The 22,740-nt window shown below is 40.9% G+C and overlaps 1 protein-coding gene across 1 annotated transcript in view; it reads right to left on the bottom strand.

Annotated features, from left to right (window-relative positions):
• The window catches only part of LOC103880867 (A-kinase anchor protein 17B), a 91,368-nt gene extending 72,337 nt beyond the window's left edge, over positions 1-19,031 (bottom strand). The window contains exon 1 of the transcript XR_002519456.2: positions 18,630-19,031. The gene's annotated coding sequence lies outside the window, so the exon portion shown is untranslated. The remainder of the gene's footprint in view (positions 1-18,629) is intronic.
• Positions 19,032-22,740: the final 3,709 nt, after the last annotated feature.

The raw sequence follows: 22,740 nt of genomic DNA, 5'->3' as shown, positions 1-22,740 counted from the left end.
TAATGGGTGCAGCACACCAACATGGCACATGTATACATATGTAACAAACCTGCACGTTGTGCACATGTACCCTAGAACTTAAAGTATAATTAAAAAAAAAAAAAGAATCTGTTTTCATTTATAACAGGACACAATTGGAGAAACTGGTTATTTTACCAAAGCTTTGACTGGAATGGTGTGCTTTCCTTTAAGGAATCAAACTTGACTTGTGGTGCCAATAAAAGCCCCATGGGAAAACTGGCCTTATACATTGTCTACACAGTCCCTGTACAGGGTTCCTGACCTGTGCTAAGTAATGAATGCCACTTTCTGACAGGTGCAGGAGCCCTAAGTTTATCTTGGAACCTCAAGAGGGGAGGAATTCACCCAGTTCATAGGTGTTTTGTTTTGTTTGGCAGAGTCTCGATCTGTTGCCCAGGCTGGAGTACAGTGGTGTGATCACAGCTCACTGCAACCTCCGCTTCCCAGGTCCAAGCAATTCGCCTGTCTCAGCTTCCCAAGTAGCTGGAATTACAGGCATGTGCCACAACACCCTGCTAAATATTTTTTGTATTTTTGTAGAGACAGGATTTCACCATGTTGCCCTGGCTAGTCTCAAACTCCTAACCTCAAGTGATCCGCATGCATTGGCCCCCGAGATTGCTGGGATTACAGGCATCAGTCACTGTGCCTGGCCCCAATTCATAGGTATTTGATGGTACAAATTCATGAGATTCCTTCTATGGAACAAAGTTCCATCAACGCCAATTAAAAAACCTGTGTAAAAAATAATAACTCTTGCTGCACTGTATACAAATAATCAGGCCAAGTATAATAAAGCAAATCAGTCCTACCATGATTTATCTTTAGTAAAGATGGAAAACTGGAGAGAGAAAAATTATGTTTCAAAAACTATAGTACACCTGTTGTTAGATTCTAGTCTTGCCTAATGTTTTTCAGTTTTTATTATTTTCTACAGTCTGGACCAAATTCTATTTTTTCTTGGTTACAAGTCTTCGAAATAATGTTTTCCATTTTTTTTCCTTCTTTTTTCCCCCATTTTTCCTAACTAGGAGTCACTGAAAACTAAGCTGTGCTTTCATAAAGCCCTGTGAACTGAAGCCAGACAACTTAAACTTTAGAAGAAAATAACAGCAACCTATTTACATACATAAACCACTTTCATACTTGCCTACTGATGTATGGATTTCAGACTAATATGGCTTATACCAATTTTCCAGGATTGTTCTTTTGTTTGTTGTTGTTGTTTGTTTTGTTTTTGTTTTTTTGAGACGGAGTTTCACTCTGTCGCCCAGACTGGAGTGCAATGGCACGATCTCGGCTCACTGCAGCCTCTGCTCCTGGGTTCAAGCAATTTGCCTGCCTCAGCCTCCTGAGTAACTGGGACTACAGGTGCCCACCACCATGCCCAGCTAATTTTTTGTGTTTTTAATAGAGACAGAGTTTCACCATGTTGTCCAGGCTGGTCTTGAACTCCTGACTTCAGGTGACCTGCCCGCCTTGGCCTCCCAAAGTGCTGGGATTACAGGCGTGAGCTACCACGCCCAGCCTGTTGTTTTTCTCCCTTCTTCTCCCTATGTTCACTTCATAGGACATGAAACTTCACAACCTGCTAAAAATGAACTTTCCTAATAATTCAGGATCTAACCATCTAGAAATAAACCAACCTAGCCATGAGAGATCAGACGAAACCTGAGACCAGAGATTCATTTTCTTCTGAAATGCTTTCTCCAAAAGATTTTGAAAAAGAAAAGGGGGGGGAATGTGAAAGGAAATAAATCTTGGGACCCCAAAATCACTAAGCTAAAGGGAAAAGTCAAGCTGGGAACTGCTTAGGGCAAACCTGCCTCCCATTCTATTCAAAGTCACCCCTCTGCTCACTGAGATAAATGCATATCTGATTGTCTCCTTTGGAGAGGCTCATCAGAAACTCAAAAGAATGCAACCATTTGTCTCTTATCCACCTAGGATCTGGAAGCCCCCTCCCCACTTCAAGTTGTCCCACCTTTGCTTCGAGTTGTCATTCCCCCTTTCTGGACCAAACCAATGTTCATCCTACATATGTTGATTGATGTCTCATGTCTCCCTAAAATGTATAAAACCAAACTGCGCTCTGACCACCTTGGGCACATGTCATCAGGACCTCCTGAGGCTGTGTCATGGGCACATGTCCTCAACCTTGGCAAAATAAACTTTCTAAATTAACTGAGACCTGTCTCAGATATTTGGGGTTCACATAACTCAGGCTTTGGCTTCCAGTGTTTAAAAGACGCCTTGAGTCTTCCTTTCCAAAGCATGCCTTCCGTGCTAGTGTGTCTGGATCCAGCCTCAACAACAGCAAAATTTGAGAGAAAAGCTTAAAAATATACAAAATATCCATGTAAGAGGCCTAACATCCGTTTACATGAAATTCCAGAAAGAAAGCAAAAAAAAGAGAGGGAAAGAGGTAATTTTAAAAACAGAAAAAAATGTCTCATAACTGAAGAAAAATTTCAGTTTGAAAGATCACTGAGTGGGAATTAGGATGAAAGAAAAAACCTCACACCTAAAGACAGCCTTATGAAATTCTAAAATATCACGAATAAAGGGAAGATACTTAAGGCTTCCAGAAAGAGGGAAAAAATTATGTACAAAGAAATGGAAATCTTCATTAACAGCAATAGATGCAAACAAAACAAAGCAAAACAAAATAATACCTGTGAATTTTGAGGGAAAATGACTTTGAACCTAGAATTCTATATTAGTCAAATATAAGAATAAAAATAAAAAGACATGTTTAGGCATGAAAGAACTCAGAAATTTTACCCCCCAGCTCTCTTCTCTGAAAAAAATTACTTGAGGATGTACTCTAACAATCAAAAAAAGAGATCCAAGAAAGAGAAAGACCTGGGATCTAAGAAACAGAGATGATAACCCAGGAATGCAATGAAAAAAAAAAAAATCCTAAAATGGTAGCTGTGAAGGAGGGAGGCATAGAAAAAGTGGGTATATGTTAGAGCATTTAACGAGTCATCTATGTGAACGACTATGTGAAGGTATCAGTAATATGGTGACAAAGGCACCTATATCTTCTGCCAAAAAATAATTAGAAATTCTAAGAAAGGAAAACTTCCTCAAAAAGTCATGATCCATATATCAAACAATCTAAAATGTGGTATAACTCAGCAATTGGAGTGTAAGAAAAGAGAAACCATTTGAACTGGAAATTTGTACTATTTCCCTTCAAGTGGCCTAAGTATAGAGATATAGGATTACATCTCCTCCAGTGATCAAATCACACATTCTGTTTTCTGCAACTAATAACATTTACAAAATTATAATTTTGCAAGTGATGTTTATTGGCTTTCAGAATCAACCTATAGACAAAGCATGAAAGACAAATATAGTTATAGAATGGAATGTAAATATGAAAATGGTTTAAACTTTAACAATGTAAAAGTACTCAAATAACCAGGAGGAATGGGGAGTAATTTCTTCATTTGACAGAGTAAGCCTCAAGAAGTAAGTATAAATGGAAGCTTAAGTATGTTATGCAAAGTGTTAATGGTAAACAATTGAGGAGCTAACAAAAAAGAGAAAAGGAAAGAGGAAAGTCAATACTGCTTAAAGGAAATAAATCAAGATTTCAAAGTAAAAGCATCTTATTAAGAATTATGCAAATAACCAACAGAAGAAAACAATCCCAGAAATGGTCAAAAGAGACTCAAAGGTATCAAATGATACTCTGATTAGTAAGACGGAGGGTAAAAGCAGGAAGAATCTTTGTACTTTTAATTTTGTAACCTCCCACATAGCTAGTCCATTCATTCATTCATTCATTCCTTCAGCAAATACTTATAGAACATTACTATTGTACCAGGCATGATTCAAAGCACAGTGATACAGGATAGACAAGGCAGAGAATATTCCTGCCCTCAAGGAACTCATATTCTAGTGGGCAAAGGTATACAATAAACAAGTAAATCTTTTTCCCAAAAAGATAGGTACAAATATTAAGTGCAATGAAAATTATAAAACAAAATAAAGTGATAATAACTTGAGTGATCAGGGAAGGCCTCTCCGAAGAAGTAAAATTTGAGCTAAAATACTTTTTTATATGAGAAAGGTATAGGATCATAAACCCTTTCTTCCAAGGAGGCTCCGTGGCCCCTGTGCAAATTTACATACTTCCTCCCCAGCAACCAGCTCAACAAACCAAGGAATTTGCGGAAAGGCAGCATTTGTCAAACCACAAAAAATCTTGTTACATCCTTAGCCCAGAGCAATGATTACCTACCTGCCTCAGATTTACCCAGAGAGCCTTTCCAAGTGATTGTTCCCAGAACAAGGAAGACATGCTGCAAAGTGACTTGTTGGAAAATGTTCAAGTAGCACTTTCTTTCCCTAATGATTCCCTAACCTGTGTCCAGCAGCACCACGAAGAGATCCAGGCTCATCTCAAGGCGGGTTCTCCAGAAAAGCATACTGAAGGGAGACCTACTACATAAGCAGAACTGCCTGTTCATCCCTGACAGCAAAGCCCCATATGTAGGTCCTAAGTCTGTGCTATGATGCTATTGTGGCTTGTTACCAATGCTCTTTTGAAACACACAGCATGAAGCACCTTGACTTACTCAACATCCTGTACTACACTGAGGCATGTTTTTGGCCACAGGAAAACAAAAAAGGCTAAAGAAGCTCAACAGAGCTACCCCACCCTCCCTCAATCACCAAGTGTTCCCAGGAGACATTCTTTACCTTCCTCACCAACTCTCTGCCAACTGTGGTCATAGCATAATAATCATTGAAATCAACACCTTCATGAGAACAGCCCACTTTCTTTCTTCAGCTGGACCACTTTCCTCCCCAGTTATCTCTACCTTATTCTTCAGAGACATAATTGTTCCACTTCTAACACAGCCTACCCTGTAACATCTGACTGGGAAGCCCAATTTGTGTAAAGTTTCTATAGAGCACACTTCTGATCCACCATGTCCAAATCCACTTGTCCACTGCCCACAACGATCAAACTGAACAACAGCCAGATAGAACAAGTAAAACAGATTTTGGGGGAGATTGTGGTTGTCACTCACCTTCAACCAATAAGATAACTGGGCCACACACCTCCCAAATGCTAAATTTGCCTTCCACACTCTGCACTCATCTATTAGAGCACCTCTTTTCACAGTCATTGCAGCTTTCTTTCTCATACCAACCAGCTGCATCACCATCTTTTGCATCGGTCAACAGATGTCAATTACCTATTATGCACCAGACACTGTACTGGATGTGAGGGTCATGGCTGCCCATAGGCCATGAGGTGCCTGCATGCAGATTTGAAAAAGGCTCTGAGCCAGGTGGCATGAATTGGTGAGTACGGTGAAGGCTGGATTTCAATCCTTACTGACCCTCTCAACCAGATTCCCTTGTACAGTGAACAACGGTACCCAGCAGGCCTATGGGGATTTGACAATAAGAGTCTTGTCACTAACTGGAAGCATTCTAGATTCCCCCAGGAAGGCCAAAGGGACATCTGCATTTTCCAAATCTTTTCTCAAGCTCTCCTGCTACAGTGTCTGCTCCACCTGCTGCTATTACATACCCAAGGACCACTCCCAGGGCCCAGTTATATATCTGGAGATTATGAACCCTGTCCCCTTGCCTCCAGCTTCCCCTTTTTCATGTATACCCACCTCACCATTCACCATTCCTCACTAGACTCAGCTGGCCTCAACTCCACCCAGCACCTCACTGTGTACTTTATACCCATAGGATCCAATGTTGCACAAAAAGAAACCCAAAAGACATGATACGGGAAAATTTGGAGCAAGACACTACCTCCAGTACTGATCTTACCTCACCCCATTTAGCAGGGAGGAAGTGAAAGGCAGGAGGGGACATGTCCAACCTGCTTTTTCTTAGGCTGATCAAGTCACCCTCAAACAGATGGCCAACCTCTATTGAGAGGGGCCTTCACATCCCTCTGCCTTGGCCAAACACTGTGTTCTTCGTACCTCATTCCCAGATTGTGCCAGCTGAAGCAAAACCCAGTGAAGACCACCTTTACCATTAATTTTAACAGAATACATAAAACCCCAGTCTACAGCATCTGCCTTCCCCTTTTCCACCACCATCGAGGAACACTGGCAGATAGGTAACTTACTAAGAGGCCTCAATGAAGTGGTCTCTCCCAGAGAAAGGGCAGGTTTGACCCAAGACAAATTCCAGATTCTCTGCTCAGAGCCGCAGGAAGAAATGCTAAAACCAAACCAAGCAAAACAACAGAAACCCCAGCAGTCTTTCATCTGCTCTAAATCTAGATGATTTCATAAGTGTGTCCATCATGAAAGGATCCCTAGGGGTTTGCTTGTACTAGAGGAGCGTAAACATTTACATTGCCTTTTTTCTGCTGACAGAACAGTGAGAGGGAAGGGCCTCATCTGGCAATTTAAAGCAATATCATGCAGTCATCCCAAAGCCAGTTCTTTGTGTATGTAAGTAGCTGCCTTTGCTGGAGCCTTAAGGTGCTGGGAGCTCAGGCTCCTGAGTCAAATGATCTGGGTTCAAATCTCACCTCTACCACTTACAATCTGAACTATAAGGAAGCTGTATGGTGTTACAGAAAGTACACAGGCTCTGGACACTTGGCTGCCAAGTGTAAATTCCTGCTGTCCCACTTACCAGCTGTGTGGCCTTTATGATATACTGTGCCTCAGTCTCCTCATCTTTAAGATGATAGTTATACTTCCTGTAACATCACAGGATTGTTATGAGGCTTCAATGAGACCATCCACAACCTCACCTACAGTAAACGTTTATTAAATCTTAGTGATTATTATTCCATTCTGAGTCTATTTCTCATTCCTTGAAGATGAGAAGGGAAAGGGGCACTGCTCTGCATAATCACGTAAGGCACCATCGCCCTTGCGATCTGGGAAAGTTGGGAGAAGGTTTCTTTTCTTCCATTTGGAGTTAGACAGCATTCTCTCCGAGAATCTGCTGTTTTGCCTGAAGAGATAGACGTGCGCGTCTGTGTTTCATCCAACCGCTACCCACTGGATATCAGGAAAAACAAAAAAGCATTGCTCTCTGTGACCCCTACTGATGGAGACCTTTGGAAAGGGATGACACCTGGAATGCCAGAGCCTACCCTAACCTGTCCATTTGGAAGGCTCAGAGCCATATGCCAGGCTGAATAACTAAGATGTGGGCCAATGGGCTTCTAGGGGAGATAGAGGTGGGACCTGGGGCAAGACCAAATCCTGGGAGTAGAGGGTGGGTGGAGTTTCATTTGATGGGTTGAAAGAAGAGGAAAAAGGTAAAGCTGAATTCAAGGAAGAAGGGCATGAGGGTTCTCTCTGTAATGGGCCTCTCTGGTGATCTTCTCTTGGTCTACAGACATGGACATGGACAGTAGATCATTTTTTTAAAGTCCCCATACTTGAAACTCCTTTCAGTTATTCACAGGCCTTCTGCAAAATCTGTACAAATCTGGTGGTGATTTTGGGAAGTATAAATGAGAGGACAGTATAGGAATGTGTGGTGTCCCTTCATTCACTCACCAGTGTCTGTTTATCCTTCTTAGAAGGGGACTTGAGTGCTGGATTTCTGGAGGAGATCAGCAGAAAATTGAGTGTTGGTCCATGGAACAGCAGAGAAGAGTAGCTACCAGACGAATGGCTCAGGGAATGACACGGGCCTAACCCTCTACTTTGTGATATGTATACTAGAAGAAAATGGTAAAGGAGGAACAGCGGGATGACATTGGAGCTATTGTGTATCTTTAGGTGTGTTACTTAACATCCTGGTGCCTCAGTTTCCTCATCTGAAAAATGAGGATAATGATAGCAGTACCTAGCACATAAGACTGTTATGAGAATGAAATTAGTTAACATTTGCAAAATATTTCAGTGACCAGCACACATTAACCATATTAGAAGTGTTTGTTAAATAAAATTAAAGTTCAACTGACAGAAGTGTGGAGTGACTGATAAATGATATATTGAAAATGCAGAGCCGGGCAGTAAAAATTGCTTTTTCCTCTTCAGGAGAAAGACACAAGTATTCTGGCCACGAGAATGTGTACTCCAATATGCAGCAGGGGGCCAGGGCTCCACTGCTTTCCATGTTAAGCTTATTTTCCCACAGAGGACCAGACTCTACTGTGGTCTAATGCAGATTTGTTTCCCGTCCAGCCAGAATACAAAGCAGGACAGTGATTCCAACCCCAAGTGAAAAAGAATTTCCTTTTTGAAATACTCTTGCACATATGCACAAACATACATCAACAAGGGTGTTCACTGCAGCATTTCTTGCAATAGTGAAAAACAGGAGCCAATCAAAATGACAACTAACAGGGACTGGCCAACTGATAAAGATTAAACCAAAAAAAAAGAAAGAAAGAGGTGCATGTATGTGGATGTGCACTGATAAGTAGCCAAAATATACCATTTCATGAAGAAAATAGAAGCAGAATAGTATGAATAAATATCATCTTGTTACCAGTGGAGGGTGTCCAGATTCTTGGCATTTTGAACAAAGAATTGGACAAAACACATAAACAAAGCAAGGAAAGAATGAAGTAACAAAAGCAGAGATTTATTTAAAACGAAGGTACATTCCACAGTGTGGGAGCAGGCTGAGTAGAGGCTCAAGAGCTCTGGATACAGAATCCTCTCCGTCCAAATACCCCCTAGAGTTTCCCATTGGCCACTTCGTGCTCACCTCATGTAAATAAAGTGGTGGCCCACCATCAGTCTGATTCCAATCAGAGGCTGAAGTGAAGTTACAAAATTACACCCAATCAGTATTGGTTGCAGCAACCAATCAGGGGCTGAAGTGAAGTTACAAAGTTGCCCTCCTATGCAAAAAGCAACCAATCAGAGGTACTTTCAATTTCCCATCTGTGGTGCAGAAAAGGTGGGGGTTTGCAAAGGCAGTAGCCACTGGTCCTTTTGTTACTTAGGCGTGGAAAGTTAAGGTTTTCCTTTCAATTTAGTTCTAGGAAGTCAGCGTGAAACAGCCTTAGGTTCCCTGCCTCCAGACGTTATTCTCCTGCCTCAATCTCTGTGGGGTGTGTGTGGGTGTGTGTGTGTGTATATCCCTTTTAGACACACACACGCACACACACACACCCCCCATATGCTTATATAAACAGCAAAAACTCCTGGGTAGATAAACAAGAAAATGGTAACAGTGGTTACCCCTGTGGAATGGAGCTGCAGATGAGGGTAAAGGGAAAGGAGATTTCACTTGAATTTTGGGGGTTTATTTTTATTTTGGCTTACACAATAAAACTAGTTTTATTTGGCTTACACAATAAAATTAGGTTTTTTGTGTGTGTTTTTTCTGATCATATAAGCAATATATGTTTATTCTTTTTTCATATTTTAACTTTTGATTTGGAAATAATTTCAGACTTATAAAAAAACTTGCAAACACAGTACAAATAATTCAAATATCTGCCCCCTACTAGCTTCCCAAAAGTTAACATCTTATATAACTACATGCAATTATCAAACCTAGGAAATTAACATCGATATGATACTATTGACTAATCTAGAGGCTTTATGCAGAAGTCGTCAATTGGCTCACTACTGCTCTTTTTCTGGTCTAAGATCCAATACAGGATCCCACACTGTATTTAGTTGTTATATTTCCTCAGTCTCCTGCAATCTGGTACAGCTTCTCGGTCTGTCTTTGTTTCTCATGACCTGGACACTTTCGAAAAGTAACGGCTAGTTATTCTGCAGAATGTCTCTCAATTTAGGTTTGTCTCATGTTTTCTTATGACTAAGTACAGGTTATGCATTTGGGAAAAGAAAACCACAAAATTAATGCAAGGCCCTTTTTGCTGCATCCTATTAGGAGACACACAATGCATATGTCTAATTACTGGTTGTGTTAACTTTGACCACCTGGTTAAGGGGTATCTGTTGGGTTGCTCCACTGTAAATTTACTCCTTTTCTTTTCCAAATTAGTTTATAGTTTGTGGAGAGGTAGTTTGAGACTATATGAACATCCTGTTTCTCATCATGCTTTGCCCACTAATCCTTTGATGATTCTTGCCTAACACAATTATTACTGTGATATTTGTCAGATGGTGATTTTCTATTTCCGTCATTCCTTCTACATTTATTAACTGGCATTCTTCTGTGAGAAAGTGCTTTCCCTTCTCCCTAGGTATGAATTCAATTATTTCTTTATGTAACTATGGACTTGCCAACAGAACATATTGTCATACTTTTTAATTTTTGCTGATCTGATGGGGGCAAATGATATCCTGGTGTTGGTTTAATTTGCATTTACCTAATTATATGTGAGGTTACAAGGTTAAGGGGCTATTTACAGATGATAGACAGATAATTGTCTGTTTATGTATTTCTCCCTTTTTCTATTGAGTTTTGGGGACCTATGCCCATCAATTTTGAAGCATTATTTGTATAGTCACAATTCCAGCCCCTTTATCTGTGATACATATTGCACATATTTGCTTCCAGTTTCTGAGTTGTTTTTTGATGTTGATTATGATGAGGCTTTTTTGCCACGGAATTTTTAAATGTAGTCAAGTTTATCCATTTTTTTCTTTTATTGCTTCAAGATTTTGAGTCATGATTAAAGAGTCTTTCCCTACACCAAGGGTAAAAGGGAATTTGTTCATATATTCTTCTTTTTTTCTTTTTTTGAGACAGGGTCTCACTCTGTCACCCAGGCTGGAGTGCAGTGGCATGATCTCAGTTCACTGCAACCTCCACCCACCAGGCTCAAATGATCTTCCCACCTCAGCCTCCCAAGTAGCTGGGACCACAGGTGTGCACCGCCACTCCCGGCTATTTTTGTGTGTGTGTATTTTTAGTAGAGGCAGGGTTTTGCCATGTTGCCCAGGTTGGTCTCGAACTCCTGGCTCAAACAATCCACCTGTCTCAGTCCCCCAAAGTGTTGGGATTACAGGAGTAAGCCACTGCGCCCAGCCTCTTTTAATATCTGTATAGTTTCATGTATTACACTTGGATCCTTGATCCATTTAGAGTTGATTCCTGTGTATGGTGTACAGATTGGATCTCATTTTATATTTTTCCAGATAACTAGTCAGTATACCCAGCATCTTTTACAAATCTTTGTCCCAGTAACATATATTTATTCTTTAATTATTCTGGTGATAGATAGAAGTTTAAGGAAGGAAAAAAATCACAAACAAATCCTACTCAGAGATAACCGCAAATTATGCTTTGGTAGACTGCTCTGGCTTAAATATCTGACCCCTCTGAAACTCATGTTGAAACGTACTCACCAATGTAACAATATTAAGAGGTGAGTCTTCTAAGAGGTGATTGGGTCATGAGGGCTGTGCCCTCATGAATGGATTAATCCATTCATGGATTCATGGATTCATGGGTAATCATGTGACTGGGTCTGTTATAAAAGCCAGTTTGGCAAGCTCTTGTCCCCTCACCATGTGACGCCCTCTGCCATATTATGATGCAGTAAGAAGTCCCTTACCAGAAGTGGTCCCTCAACCTTGGACAACCAGCCTCCAGAACTGTAAGAAATAAATTTCTTTTCTTTGTAAATTACCCAGTCTCTGGTACTCAATTATAGCAACAGGAAACAGATTAAGACAATGACCATACTTCCCTACCTTTCCCTATTCATACACACACGCACAAACACACACACACACACACACACACACACACACTTTTACAAAGATGGGATCTCATACATGCTGTTTTTATCACAGGCATGTATATCCACGCTTTTTTTTTTTTTTTTTTTTTTTTGCCCAATCCCTAAACATAATTAACAGCCTGTTATGTGACCTTTAGCACCTTTAGTCATGTCCAGTTATTCATACACAAACCTATTCATATATGCATAGGCTGTTCTTGTTATTTGCTTTACAAATAACAAAACGGGATCATACTATGTATGATTCTCAGCATTGTCTCTTTGCCACTTAATGAAACTTTGAGGAATTCCTCTAAGTCTGCTGGCATAGACTTAATTCCTCCTTTTTTGTTTTTTAGAGACAGGATCTTGCTCTGTTGAACAGGCTGGAGTGCAGTAGTGCAATCATAGCCTACTGCAGCTTTGAAGTCCTGGGTTCTAGCGATCCTATTTCAGCCTCCTGAGTAGCTGGGAGTAAAGGTGTATGCCACCACACCTAGATAATTTTTTTTACTTTTTATTTGTAGAGACGGGGTCTTACTATATTGCCCAGACTGGTCTTGAACTCCCGGCCTTAAGAGATCCTTCCACCTTGGCCTCCCAAAGTATTGGGATTACAGGCGTGAGCCCACACCCAGCCCTAATTCTTCCTTTTTAATGGTTAATATTCAATACTATTGATGTATTATTAAACGCTAATGGGCATTAACTGTTTTCCTTTTTTGCCACTGCAAACTGAGCTATCACTAACATCCTTGTACACATATCCTTTTATAGTAGTGTTCTCATTTCTGTAGTACTTTTCAACTTAAACTCGTCTATACTGTGAATTTTTATCATGAACAACTATTAATTTTATTTTAAAAAGCAAAATCTATCACTGTATAGAGCTTGAGCTTTACAATCAGATGCATCTGAATTCAAATCCTCTAAAACTCAGACACTGCTGGTGGGAGTGTGAAATAATGCATCCACTTTGGAAAACCATTTGGCATAATTTACTAAACTTGAGCATACATATACACTGTGAGCCAGCAAATTTACTTCTAAGCATATTCAACACAAATACATGCACATGTATAACTCAGAGAAGTGTCCAAAGATATTCTTATCACTTCTATTTGTAATAGCTCAAAACAGAATATTCCAAACATCTGACAATAGTAAAAATCAATAGATTGTAGTATATTCTGACAATATAATGCTGCATAGAACCTTTTCTCAAAAATGTGATCTGTGGATTTCTGAGGAGTCCCCAAAACCTTTACAAGGGGTCCTCAAGGTCAAAATCATTTTGATAACACTAAAAGGATATTTGCCTTCTTCACTACATTGACACATTGACATTTGTACTGATGGTGCAAAAGCAAAGGTATATATATATATTGCCAGCACCTCAGCACAAATCAAGGCAGTAGTACCAACTGTACTGGTATTCATGGCATTCTTCACCCTACACACTCACAGTAAACAAAGTCCTTGATGAAGCAGTAAAAATCAATTATATCAAATCTGATCATTGGGTACATTTTCCATCTGATGAACTAGAAAGCATGCATAAGGCACATCTGTTACACACCAATGTATAATGGTTGTCTCGAGGAAAAGTACTTGTTAGAGTTGTGAGCTGAACTAGACAATTTTGTCATGGAACCCTATTTTTACTTGAAAGAATGGCTAACAGACAAACTACAGTTATTCAGATTTAGGCTTTTGGCAGACACTTCCTGGAAAATGAACAAAGTGAGTCTGTCACTTAACTAGCAGTATTTGCTACCAATGATAATATTGGAGCTTTCTCCAGGCACAGTGCCTCACGCCTGTAATCCCAGCACTTCGGCAGGCTGATGTGGGAGGATTGCTTGAGCCCAGGAGTTCAAGACCAGCCCCAGTAATACAGTGAGAGCCCATCTCTAAAAAATACATAAATAAATAAAATATATGTGAGCTTTCAAGTAAAAAATAGAATTTTGGAAAATCTGTATGAGCTTGACAGTGTCCCCATGCTTAAAGACTGTCCTGATGAGGTCTGTGGTACTAGTAACAAATGTGACTTTTTAAATAATATATGGCAAAATCTGTGAATATTTGGAAGGTCTGCCTGCATACCTCAGTAAAACAACATTTTCCAAAAGACTAATGCGTGTTGTTACAAAATTAAGCATGGATGGGTAAAAGATTAATTCAAAGTATGTGATAAATTAATGGATTTTTAAAACAACTATATTAAGGAATAATTAACATACAATAAACTGCACATATTTAAAGTGTATGATCTGATAAGTTTTGATATATGTGGATACCTGTGAAACCAGCATCATAACAAAGATAATGAGCACATCTAAAAACTCAAAAGTTAGCTCATGCTCCTTTGTATTCTCTCACTTGCCCACTTGTTTCTCCTCTCCAAACCATCCCCAGGCAAACCCTGATCTGTTTCCTGTCCCTATAGATTAGTTTGCATTTTCTACAATTTTATAAAAATGGAATCACATAGGCCAGGCGTGGTGGCTCACGCCTGTAATCCCAGCACTTTGGGAGGCTGAGGTGGGCAGATCACGAGGTCAGGAGATTGAGACCATCCTGGCTAGCACGGTGAAACCCTGTCTCTACTGAAAAATACACAAAATTAGCCAGGCATGGTGGCAGGTGTCTGTGGTCCCAGCTGGTAGGGAAGCTGAGGCAGAAGAATGGCCTGAACCCACGAGGCAGAGCTTGCAGTGAGCCAAGATTGTGCCACTGCACTCCAGCCTGGGCAACACAGTGAGACTCCATCTCAAAAAAAAAAAAAAAAAAAAAAAAAGGAATCATATAGTATGTGCTTTTTGTCTAGCTTCTTTTACTCAGCATAATCATTTTAAGATTTATCCATATTGTTGCATGTAGTATTTCACTGCATGGATACACCACAATTTATCCATTCACCTACTGATGGGTATTTGGTTTGTTTCTAGTTGTTGGCTATTATAAATAAAGATGCCTTAAACATTCACGTACAAGTCTCTGAATGTACATAGGCTTTCATTTCTCTTCAGTAAATACCTAAACAGAATGGCTGGGTCATATGGCAGGTGTATGTTTAACATTTTTGGAAACTGCCAAAATGATTTCCAAATGCGTTGTGCCATTTTGCAGTCTCACCAGCAGTGAATGAGAGTTCCATTTGCTCCACAACCTCATCAACACTTGGTATGGTCAGTTAAATCACCTGGAAACAGTTTGATTCTCTTGGGTTTGCTTTTGTGGTTGGTTAGATGGGTCTGCAACAGCACTTAGTCTTGGCTGGTTATTTCCCATTACTGAGGCAAGACCTCCTGACTACTCAATGTCCCATGAATTATGAGTTTCTCCAGTCTGCCTGGCAGGAAGAAGCACTATTTCTGGCCCTATGTGAGCACAAGGCACAGTTCCCTCTAATCATGTCAGATGGTTATTTGCCACCTTTGAGTAGCTTTCTCACACATACATGCTGATCAGTACTCTACTGAGTACTCTAGGTCTTTCTTAGAGTAGCTCTTTCCTCTCTGGTGTTCTTTCCTATGAGCTCTCTTTTCTTGGTCTCCCTGGACCCTCAGTTCTGTCTCCTTAATTCAAGGAGGTCCACCAGGCTCTACTTCAGTACCCTTCCCTATGTCACTTTCTGAAAATTTCTGAAGGAAACAGGCTAAGGTTATCATAGGGCTCCCCTTGTTTGTTCCCATCTCTCTGGGATTACTGTCCTTCATTGCCTAATGTTCAATGTCTTAAAATCCATTGTTTCATGTATTTTGTCTGTTTTTATTTATTGTTTCATGCAGGAGGGTATGCCTGGGTTCTGTTACTCTATCTTGGCCATGAAACCTAAGTCTCCCATTCTTTTTTCAGTCCAGGAAACTGAGACCCAGAGCAACAAATTGGCTTGCCCAAGTTTGTACCAGTTAATGAAGAAGCCACAGAGAGAAATCAAGACCTCCTGACCTCTAAATCTGAAGCTGAGACAGGGCTGTTTCTTATCTTTCCAGCTTCAGAGATGGCTTGACAACAGAAGGTTAATTAATCAGCCACAGACAAAGTAAATATGCATGACCTACAGTCTCTGAAAGGTACAGACCAGCCTGCCCACCCATCCTTGATCAATCAGCAAATATTTATTGTGCACCGATGTGGAATGCCTCATGTGAGACATTGCTGGGGACAGAAAATGATGCGCCACTATCTCTGAGGACAAGGTCTCAAGTCTAGTTGGGAAAAAGCTTGCATGCGAAACATTTCCATCTTTACACTCTTATATACTGTGTCACTCAACTCCCCAGCAAAACGAGTCAAGAGGCATCGTAATTTGTGGGCTTTTCTCAGGAAAGGCTTCCCAAAGGAGGGAGGACTTGGAATCAGAAGATGGGTGATATGCCCTTACTGAGGAGGACAGTAAAGGCAGGACATTATCGTCATATGGCTCTTGTTAAAAATATACTCATAACTTCAGAGGGTCTTTGGCTATGTGAAAAGCCTAAGCCTTGGGATAAGGGAAGAAGGTAATATTGTCCCTAACCAGAGGGTAGACTAAGGGATTTGATGGAAGTCCTGTGGTGAGGAAGATGCGTCATGGGGCACCCCCGTCTCCTACTGCAGTGCTATGACCAGGGCTGCCTCTACTCTTTCTCAGCAAAAACAAATACTACCAAGTAGATTTTTAAAAATATGAGAACAGAGTATTCCTGCTTTCTTTATCTTTTTCCTGTCTCTTTCCACCCATTCTTGCTTCATAACTTTTAACAGGACCATTGCTATTCACTTTAGAGGACATAACATGTTACAAACTAACAAACAAAAATATATATATACATATATATATATATATATGCAAGTGTCTTACCAGGTCACGAAGAGCTGGGCTGTCCACTTGAAGCTGCAGGACAAACACTACAGACCCAAGTCATTTTAATAATTCAGTGGGCATATATTGAGCACCTACTATATGCCTGGAATTATGTTCAGGGTTGGGTACTCACAGGTGTCTAAGATCCGTGGCTTGCTTTATCTAGTTCTTGGTCTAGAGGGGAAGACAGACACTTGGACAATAATGACACAGGTCAAATTCTGAAATAGGAGTAAGTACAAAGTGCTCTGGGAACATAAAAGAGAATGATGAGCTAAGATGCAAAGACGAAGAAGTAGGTCAGTGTCTGGGCGGGTGCTCAGGAGCAGGCATTTCAACTGGGTCCTGAAGAATCATCAGAAATTTAACTGGCAGTAAAGGAGAGACAAAGAAGAGAGGTCATTGCAGGTAAAGGAAATAGCATGAATAGTGGCAGAGAGATGTGTGTGTGTGTGTGTGTGTGTGTGCACGTGCGTGCCTATCTGGGGAATGAAATGGCTGGACCATGGGACAGAGTAGTAGATGGGTCTAGAAAGCAGATTGAAGCCATAAATACCACACTAAAGGGTTTGCCACGTACCCTGAAAAGTAGGTCTTCTGCCTCCTAAACAAACATATTATTTTCTGCCACCACTCCCTTTCCTACTTGCCTGGTCTGTGCCCTCCCATTATCTTCATTTCCTTCCCAAAGTGATCAACTTTTTTTTTTTTTTTTTTTTTTTTACCACATCATGCATTTACACATTTACCAAATTGACTGGGTCCCTTCTGTGTACCAATATCATGTCTCCTTGAAACACTCATTTGTACCTGCTGCTTGTTGAAGCATGAAACCCAGAGACTATGGTCTCCATCCTAGTGCCTTCCACTGCCATCACTCCTGTGCTCTTCTGGGGTTTGGCTAAGACCTCTGGAAGTCAGCCACTGCATACAGGGTCAGTATTCCAACATACTTGCCAAGACCCTAGTTTATACTCAATGCCATATTTCTCACTAATATTTTTCTTCTGGAAAATGTAATTATATTCACTAAAATATGTTATTTATTTATGTTAACATGTAATGAGTTATTTAATTAATAAATATTTTAAAATTTTTCCCAGGCTGGAGTGCAATGGCGTGATCTCGGCTCACTGCAACCTCCGCCTCCACCTCCTGGGTTCAAGCGATTCTCCTGCCTCAGCCTCCTGAGTAGCTGGGATTGCAGGTGCTCGCCACGACACCCGGATAATTTTTGTACTTTTAGTAGAGACAGGGTTTCGCCATGTTGGCCAGGCTGGTTTTGAACTCCTGACCTCAGGTGATCCGCCCGCCTCAACCTCCCAAAGTGCTGGGATTATAGGCGTGAGCCACCGCGCCCAGTCTAATTTCTAATACAGTAAATATCAATAGCTATAACCCATATAAGCAAAATTTATTTGGTTCCTCAATAATTGGTATACGTTTAAAGGGATCCTAGACCAAAAAGTTTGAAAACTGCTGTGTAATTCTCAATAAAAATAAATAAAAATGAGCAATGACTGCTACTCACAATATTTCTAAATTTCACAAACATAGAGCAAAAGAAGCCAGACACAAAAGCGTATATACTATTATATCCCACTTATATAAAGTTCAAAAACAGGAAAAACTAACTTATGATGTTAGAAATCAGGATGTTGGTTACATTGGGGTAAGAAAGAGGGGTAGTAATTTAGAAAGGAAGCATGACGGGATTTCTGAGATGCTGCCGATGTTCTATTCCTTGGCCTGAGTGCTAATTTAAAAAGTATGCTCAATTTGTGAAAATTCATTGGTGTTAAGTGCACTTTTCTGTTATGCGTCATTTGCTTTGTTTTTTAAACATTGAAAAAATATGCCCCTGCAAGTCTTAGCTCTGCCATTTTCTAGCCATGAGCTGGAAAAATTACTTGACTGTGTATCATTTATTCAACAAACATTTCAACATTTCTTGAAGATCTATCCAGTGCTGTGTACTGTGTTATACATTACAGATAGCAGCAGTATGTAATGCACAGTCCCAGGTTTATCTAGTGCAGCGCAAGACAGACAATTATCTTAGCCCACTTTGTGTTGCTATAAAGGAATACCTGAGGCTGGGTAATTTATTTTAAAAATTTGACTCACGGTTCTGCAGACTGTACAAGAAGCATGGCCAAAGCATCTACTTAGCTTCTGGTGAGGTCCTCAGGCTGCTTCCATTCATGGTGGAAGGCGCAGGGAAGCTAGACTGTGCAGATATTCCATGGCAAGAGAGGAAGCCAGAGAGAGTGAGGGGAGGTGTCAGGCTCTTTTTAACAACTAGTTCTCAGGTAACTAAGCAAGAACTCACTCACCCACCCCAGGGAAGGCATTAATCTATCCCTGAGGGACCCACCCCCATGACCTAAATTTCTCCCATTGGGCTGAACCTCCCAACATGATCAAACTGCGGATCGAATTTCAACATGAGCTTTGGTGGGGACACATATCCAAACCATAGCAACAACCATTAAAAATATCACGGCCGGGCACAGTGGCTCACGCCCATAATCCCAGCACTTTGGGAGGCCAAGGCAGGTGGATCACCTGAGGTCAGGAGTTCGAGACCAGCCTGACCAACATGGAGAAACCCCGTCTCTACCAAAAATACAAAATCAGCCAGGCATGGTGGAACATGCCTGTAATCCCAGCTACTCAGGAGGCTGAGGCAGGAGAATCGTTTGAACCCGGGAGGCAGAGGTTGCAGTGAGCTGAGATTGCACCATTGCACTCCAGCCTGGGCAACAAGAGTGAAACTCTGTCTCAAAAAAAAAAAAAAAAAATCGTCACGGGGGTGTTAATTCTTACAAAAAGAGAGGTACAGCATGCTGCAGAGTATATAACAATGGACTCAACCTTACCCAGTGAGTCCAAAATGAGGAGATGACACTTAGCTGAACTGTGAAAGACAAGTAGAACTAGTCCACCAACGGAATGGTAAGAGTTACTTGGCATCTCCATTTGGCTGCCTAATAGACATCTCAACTTATCGTGGTCACACTGAACTCTTGATCTTCCCCCTCCCCGCCCTCTCCACTTCATCCACCTTCTCCTCCTGAGGTGTTCACCATCTCAGGAATGGCAACTTCATCCTATTCATTCCTCAGGCTAAAACCTTCAGAATCATCCTTAATGTCTCCCTTCCTGTCACACCCCATATGCAGTGCCAGCTTCACCTGAAGCTAATGAAGTTTTAGCCTCAGGAACCCTCACATTCCAAGGCCCTAGAAAGGCCCCTAGGAATGTGTTCACATTGTCATATACTTTTGTAAAATTTGGGACAGTAAGATATTCTTACTGCAGTCAGTTAAGACCACTGTCTCTTTCCATTCCAAATTTCATTCCATCATGTTTCCCCTTGTATTAGGTGCTGTTGGAGTGACCAAGGACATTTTTGGGATCCTGCTTAGGTAAAGTTGAGTTAGGGATACATTTAGCTGGGCTTTGGCAAGATACATTTATGTCGTTTGCAGTCACCTCCTTACATACTGCATACTGCTGTCCCAGTAGAAGGTTGGCTTCCTGGAACACCGCTTACAGCCAATGTGCTGACTCACCTGGTGTAGTGACAGAACAGTAGAGAACCAGAAGTCACACTGTGATATGAATCTGTCCTATGGTACTTGACACTGGAAGCATGGAGGTAGTGGAGGTGACACAAGGTTTGAAATGTACACAGCCAGAAGCTAGACTGTGGAAAATCCTTCTAAAACATAGACTTGTATGCAGAAGATTTGGTTCTTACTGATGCCTAGATTAAAATGGGATTTTTCATGCAGAGGCAGGCAGATCACTTGAGCTCAGGTGTTCGAGACGAGCCTGGGCAACATGGCAAAACTCCGTCTCTACAAAAAAAATATAAAAATTTGCCAGTCTTGGTGGCGTGAACCTGTATTGTAGTCCCAGCTAGTTGAGAGGCTGAGGTGGGAGGATTGCTTGAGCCTGGGAGGTCGAGGCTGCAGTGAGCTGTGATTGTGCCACTGCACTCCAGCCTGGGCAACAGAGCAAGACCCTGTCTCCAAAAAAGGGATTTATTAACGGTTAAGAATATACTGGACAATGCAGCATACAGAATTATAAGTGCAGCATACTCTTTTTTTTATGGGAATATCATTAAATAGAATTGATCTGAATTCCTATGTTTATAGGACACAGACCTGAGGCAGTACTACACCAATGAGTATGTGTGTGAAGTCACGGGTTTTATGAATCCCAGCATATCAAATCACGTGTTAGAGTACCTGACTCATCTTGTCCTGACAAAGTCTACCTGATTGGCATAATTTTTCTTATTTTATATACATACTCACATTTGTACTTTATTTTGTATGTTTTTTAAACAAGGCCCACAAACTAGATAAGTTTCAGATCCTACATATAGGATATGGCCCTGCTCACACTTTATATCTAACCAGCAAGTCAAGATGGTTATACTGTCAAAATATGTCCATAATCCAGCCCCTTCTCACCACCTCGAATGCTACTGCTCTGGCCCAAGCCACCATCATCTCTCACTTGGATTACTGTACTATCCTCCCGAACAGTCTTCCTGCTTCATCTTCCCCTACCCACATCTTCCTGTGAGTATACTCTCAACATTGCATAGAGGGATGTTTGAATAAAATTAATTAGATTATATAACTATTCTGCTCAAACCCCACCAATAGCTTCACAATTCACTCGGAGAAAAAAAGCCATACTCCATAAAGTGGCCTCCCAGCCCCTTCACAGTCTAGGCTCCGGCTGTCTCTTCAGTACCATCTCTTACTGTGCTTGGCCTTGCTTACTCCACTTCAGCCATACCATCTTCTTTGCCATTCCTCTAACACAGCATGCAAGAGTCCCCCTCATAAGTTCGCAATGACGACTTCCTCTCCCTAGAATGTTCTTCCCTCGGATATCCACATGGCTTATTCTCTCACCTTCTTCGAGTCTTTGCTTAAATATCACCCTCTCAAGGAGGCTTACCTTGAGCTTGCCATTGAAAATTTCACCAGTCCACCCTCTTCTGTACTGTAGATCCTGCTTACCTTGCTCTCTACCTTTTCTTTTTTCCATAGTACTTATTACCTTCTAAAATACCATGCGGTTTACTTATTTATTGCCTTCATTAATTTTTCTCTCTCTCCTCTGGCTAGAATGCAAGCTCCACAAGCATAGGAATCTCTATTTTGTTCAGTGCTATATCCCCAATACTTAGAACAGTGCCCGGCACCAGGTAGGCACTCAATAAGTATTTGTTGAGTGGATAAATAAATGAATAAAGAGTTGTCCAGGCAGAGGGAGGAGCGTGTGCAAAGATCCAGAGATGAAAGAGTGTTTGGCTTATTCAAGAAACTTAAAGAATCCTCAAGTAGAAAGATCAAAAATGAGAGTGGCTCAAGCTGAGTCTGGCGAGACAGGCAGGAACAAGAGGATGAAGGGCTCTGTAGACCAGAATAAAGATACTGAATTTTAGAGCAAAGAAAATCCATCAAGGAGTCATAAACAAGGGAGTGGTGTGATCGTAGTTTGGAGAGGCCATTGGCAGTTGTGTAGGAAACAGATTGAGGGTGGGCAGACTGGAGGCAGAGAGACCAGTTAGGAGGCTAGAAGAGTAGTCCAGGCAAGAGTATACAGTGTCAGACCAGTTTGGGTGGGGACAGTGGATATGGAGAGAAATTGAAAAATAATGGAAGTATTGAGGAAGTGAAATAAAAAAGCTCTGAATATGAACCAAAGGAACAAGGGGTTTTGATAAGAAGGGGATGATAATCTGTGCTAACTGCAGCTATAAGGTTAAGAGAATAAAGACTGAAAATTGTCTATTGGGATTTAGTGACAGCGAAATAATTGGTGATCTTGTCAAGAGCATTTGCCACAAAATGGAGATGGTGAAAGTCAATCTGGAGTGTAATGCCAAGTGAGTGAGGTCTGAGGACATGGAGGCCACTCCTAATATCTGCAAAGCACCTGACACCTAGGAGGCTCTGAGTAGGTGCCACTTACCTCTCTCCCTTCTCTGTATTATGATGTTGCAGAACTGTGACAGTATTGCTAATTAAACAAACTCCAAGTAAAGAAAACATGTTAACATATTAAAATAATACCATATGTAGTTAAATATTTACTATTTCTTTGGCATCATATTTCTTAAGGTAAAATATTAAATTCAGATATTACTGAGGGAAACAGCTGGTACTGAATATTCAAGCTCCCAGAGGAACACATTAATGAA

This window comes from Papio anubis, chromosome X, assembly GCF_008728515.1.
Source record: "Papio anubis isolate 15944 chromosome X, Panubis1.0, whole genome shotgun sequence".
NCBI lineage: Eukaryota > Metazoa > Chordata > Mammalia > Primates > Cercopithecidae > Papio > Papio anubis.
This window is presented reverse-complemented; position numbering and strand designations above follow the sequence as displayed.